The sequence below is a fragment of the Notothenia coriiceps genome, unplaced genomic scaffold (assembly GCF_000735185.1).
Source record: "Notothenia coriiceps isolate Sejong01 unplaced genomic scaffold, NC01 NC01_scaffold00011854, whole genome shotgun sequence".
In the NCBI taxonomy this organism is placed as follows: Eukaryota; Metazoa; Chordata; class Actinopteri; order Perciformes; family Nototheniidae; genus Notothenia; species Notothenia coriiceps.
Window position 1 is genome coordinate 95023 of NW_011344555.1, and position 5364 is coordinate 100386.

At 40.1% G+C, this 5364-nt stretch overlaps 1 long non-coding RNA gene across 1 annotated transcript; it reads left to right on the plus strand.

The window, feature by feature from the left end:
* The first annotated feature begins 429 nt into the window (after positions 1 to 429).
* On the plus strand, positions 430 to 4601 carry LOC104947072 (uncharacterized). The gene is made up of 2 exons (XR_798519.1): positions 430 to 2900; positions 3237 to 4601. It is a non-coding gene; the product is annotated as an uncharacterized lncRNA (long non-coding RNA).
* The last annotated feature ends 763 nt before the right edge of the window (positions 4602 to 5364 follow it).

Consider the following 5364-nt stretch of genomic DNA (forward strand, 5'->3'; position numbering starts at 1 on the left):
AGCGGCTCANCTTTTATCTGGTTAAATAAAGGTTAAAAAAAAAAAAAAAAAAGAAAAACTTAAAGATGAGAAGCAGAGTGTTTTATTTAGTGCTCTCATTCGATACAAAATTCTAATCGCATCACACCATCCTCCCAATCATTTTCTGTGATTAATCATTATTGATCACAAGTTTAAAATACTAGTATTATATATATTTCAACTCCATGTTGTTTTAATGCTTTAAAGTTTCCAGATTATTGCGAGCGTTAATGCTAAAACGTTGACAGCTCTTAATCACTAGCTGATATCTTGGAGAAATATATATTAAAAAAACAACTGAACAATTCGTACAGCTTATTGGTGATTGACGGTACAATAAACATTTACACTTGCATTAAGAAAGGATAAAGAATATATTAAAAAATCTAAATGTTTCCGTCCCTACAGCTCTGAAGCAGCGTCGCACTTCTCCCAGAGAGGTGCTGGTGGTGTCCAACACCTCCATCTTTCTCCCGTGCCCGGTGCGCTCCTTCCACGCTACGTACCGCTGGGAGAAAGACAACTGTGTCAAGAACTATCCCTGCCTCTTCTCCGGGGATTTCTGCGTGCTGGGTCCGGCTGTCAGAACGCCCCTGAAGGATGGCGTCTTCCGCTGCATGGCCACCGAAGACGGATTCAAGGTGGAGGTCATCTCCTTCAGGCTGGTGAACGACGGCAGGCTCCTGGCCGCCTCCCTGGCCTCCACCTTGGGCCCGTCGCTCCTGCTAGCCATGGCTACCCTGTGGCTCCATTAACTGCAGCTACCGCTAATGCTAACCCCTCATCCTTACTGGCTCCCAATGACAGGAATACAAGGAGCCTCTGTTAGGAGGTTAGGTTCGCAGAGCATTGAAGTACATGGTTGTGTTGGACCGTGAAAATCCTTTTTCCATATCAATTTATAGAGAAAGATTCCAGAAAAGTCTGTATTTTTTGCATAAAGCAACATATCAGCAGCTGTTTTAATAAGATCCGAACTGGGAAACACATTCATTATCATAGTAAAGTAACTAGAAGTTCAGAAATGGACATATCTTGCAAGTTCGATCAACCGTAGTTAGGTGCTTTGCGAACCTTTCCTCTCTGACTGAAAACATATCGTATGAGTTGGGCAAAAACACCAATACCAGGCCAATTATTTTTACCATTTCTCAACTTTATTTGAAATCGACTTGACTGTGCTTATTTGTGAATATATAAACCTTTAATACCGCTCTTAAATCTTATCATTCATCTTGTTAGACTTCATTGGTATAGCTCATTAGTACGTAGAAAAATGTCTGGTATTGAGATTTGAAAAGCCTTAACACTTCTTGGACATTAACTCCTAAGCACAATTTTGAGGCAGACTTGGCGCTATATGATTATTGCGGCTGAGTCGAACAACATCGCTGGGAGGAAGTGTCAGCTTTTTGACAGGAAGTAGAAAGATGGGCAAAAGCTCATTCTCGGATCATCACTGTGTCTCAGCACCTCCTTCTCAGACGAGGCAGTACCTCTCATCTTTTTATTCGATGGTATCAGACATCGTCATTAAGCCTTGTTCGCAGCTTTGCCCATTTTTAATTAAACACGACCCGGGGAGAGGGACAAATAGCTAACTGACGTCCAATATCTGTCAACCCGACAATTCATAAAGATGTGAACAAGGTTTTGTGCTATAGCAATTTCAATAAACACACATTAACATAAACATAAGGGCAGATGAAGCTAAAAGGAACTGCATATTAAGCTTGTATTTTATAGTTTGCTTGGAGAAAAAAAGCTTGTACTTAGATACGTGAAGTGTGTTCTGTATTTTATTGCTCTGCAGATGCTGATTTCTACCATTGCTGCCTACGTAAGTGACTCTTTGTCTTGATTGTTTGGGTTTAAATGCCATAGTTAGAACGTGAAGTGTAACCACCGACTGCTTTGCCTCTTTCCGCAGGGACATCAGTGCAAATAGACAGGAACATGGTTATTTTTGGTAATACTTGTATCTCTATGCTGTGAAACAAAAGGCTCGACAGACTCCAACAAGTTGCTTCCCTGATGAACAGCAGCATCCACAACCAGCGGCGACAACGATAGCTAGCATCACGCTACCTCTCCTTTAATAACTCAAACTTCATTAAGACCAAGAAGACAGTTGACGCTGAGTGTTTAGAAGAAATAAGATGTGAGTTAAGTAGCCCTAAAATCCTAAAAAGTAAACGTTGATTGAATACTGATCAGCTGACTGAAGAAGTAGGCTTCAGCGGTGATGAATTATGCAGCGGATTAGCATGTTCTCCAGAGCTTTGAGAATTATCATTCAGTAGTGTTACATAAATCTGGCCGTGCCGAGCCTTCCTCAGTGGCAGACATGTCATTAATAGCTAATTAGACAATGGAGCCTGCTCGCCATGCACCTTATTAAAGAATTGATGTTACACCGTCGAGCAGCGGGCATGTTCTCAGCTGTGAAAACCTCGAGGTGGTGTCGTGATTCTCTCTCAGCTCGGTTGTGTGTTGCTGCTCTGGGATCTGCTCGCTTTCTGTAATGCACTGAAACTGGCTTCTCACTGTGCCAATAAAAGACAAAAAGAAAAAACAAAGCTATGTTGAGCCACCGTATCCTCCCGACGTCGCTTCTTCTGTTCATTTGCTTTATCCCTCGCTCCTTACCTGCCGTTTTATCTTTTCCCCCAAGGTGACTCTGTGTATGTGTCGGTCCTTTCTTAAGCCAGACACACAAACCTTCTGTAGGTGCAACATGCATATTAATCATCTTTGTGTCACCACCGGGGAGGGAAAATATCAACAGCCAACGGCCACGAGCTCGTAAACATTTAGTAGAGGCTGTTAGAGAGGCTGTTAGACACCTTTGGCAGTAAAACAACTCAAGATGCATAGACATGCTCATTACATAGTCCTGTCAAACCTCCTTTATCCGTTAAAATAACTGCTGAGTAAGTGTCGTTGTGATTCAATAGCAAAGGCAAGCCACTTTGAGACGAGAGGAAAATTGCATCTAATGCCAACAAGGCATTGGTGGAAGTTCCAAGAAAGTATTAGTGCTGCAAAATGCATAGATTAACAGTGGGTGGATGATGGATGGGGTAGAAAGCATCTGACTTTGAGCTCATTCTCCTCCCCTAACCCTAATCCTAACCCTAACCCTCACCCTAACCAGCCTATAGCTGCATTCACATGAGACGGGGTAAATAGCTCTGCGCTGTTGTTGCATAGACATGCTCATTACATAGTCCTGTTAAACCTCCTTTATCTGTTAAAATAACTGCTGAGTAAGTGTCGTTGTGATTCAAACAGCGAACAGCTGTTCCACCCACTGGGACCCAGAATCCCTGATCTCTGAGGATTTTAGCCGAGGATCCCCTCAGCCTACAACCTGCCATAAACACACACACCTTCCAGAGTTGGTCCAAACACCAACACATTTGACCTTATGTCAAATAAAACACACACACACCCATCCACAGATCCTTAGGCCCTTGCAATTATTCTCAACCGAGAACCCAAAACCCCATTCCAACACAAAAACCTAACCCTCACCCTAACTCTCAACCTCACCCTAACCTCACCCTAACTCTCACCCTAACCAGCCTATAGCTGCATTCACATGAGACGGGGTAAATGGCTCTGCGCTGTTGTTGTTGCCGTTGTGTTTTGAATGGAGAAAGCAAAGCAGCCTGACTTTCGTAAACCTTCAGCGCTGTGCACGGCTCGAGTTCATATTACTCCAACTTTGACATAGTTACCGCTGACCTTACGACGCGCAACCACTCAGACGACAGCTTTGTCAACAACCCAAGTTAGCAGGGGACGTAACTATAGAAACAAAACTTATATGGCTGTTTTCATAGCATGGCGCCAAACCTAGCGGTGAGCAAATCACGTATAATGGGAATGCAGCTCAACCCTAAACATAAATGTGTTCTTTACTTCACCCTAACTACGTACTTTTAGTTGCCTAAACGTAAGTACACATCATTTTGCAGATGCATATTGTACAAAAGAGCATGTCTATGTTATTGTTGGTTGCAGGGTTTGTTTACAGATAGTTGTTGCTGTGCAGAGCTGATTGCATTTCTTCGTGAGGAGCGGCGCTGCAGGCAGGCAGGTGAAATCAGGCTTTCATCATCCCGCTCTTTCCTAAGTCATCACGCTCAACACCACAAGGCTTTGCTTCAGTATCAACACTTTTCCAGCTAATGCGTGGAATTAAGATTTATAGCATTTACAGCATTTACCAACAGTTGCCGGTTTTTTCAAATCTCCCCGTTCAAGTCCTTGCTTTGATACGGATATTCTCAAACTCGTTTTTTATCGGAATCCGGTTATCGCTCCTTCGCAACCGCCATCGTCAGCCAGTCCGATAAAAGCTAATCTCCTTCAAAGCAAGCTCTTGATTTGCCTTCAGGAAACCAATTTAATGGATCAAGCTATCTGCTGTAAACGAATCAACGTCGAGTGAAGCGGGTCGCTGTTTTGTTTGCTCTGGGGTTTTTGAGTGTCGAGTACTGTACATGATGTGTGCCCGCAATTATGTGTCTTGATATATCTTATTTTAAAGGAACATGCCAAACTCTATTATTGAAAAAAATGAGAGATTTATATTGGTGCCACGCCAGTCTAACGCCATCTCATTACATGTATTTTTAAAAAAACAGATATCTACAGTGCAATAGATATTCATGTAACAAATCCATAATGACATGTGTTTCCCTGAACATGTGCGGTGAAAATTAATAAAATATAACTACAAAAAAATGATTTACTGTGTTTATTTGAAGGAAACTAGTCTTATTTAACTTTTAATAGTAATGTATCAAGGTATTCAATTGCATTTGTAAGGAAATATTCAATGTATTGCAGTATATTAACGTGATGTATACAGCTTTTTGACAGGTGAATAATCCACTATATCCATTCAACTGTATGCCTTACATTCATTTTACAAATAAAGGGTATTAATTGTATTATAAGGGAAGTTGCTCTTTTAAAAAAATTAAATTATCCATGCAATGCAAAACATTAATACATTAAAATAAAAAAAATAAAATGTATTATTAATTTATTTTTCATAAATATAATAATAATANGAAGTTGCTCTTTTAAAAAAATTAAATTATCCATGCAATGCAAAACATTAATACATTAAACTAAAATGTATTATTAATTTATTTTGTATAAATATAATAATAATAATAATAATAATAATAAATAAATAATCCACTATATCCATTCAATTTACTGTATGACTTACAAGGGCATTCATTTTACAAATAAAGGGTATTAATTGTATTATAAGGGAAGTTGCTCTTTTAAAAAAATTAAATTATCCATGCAATGCAAAAC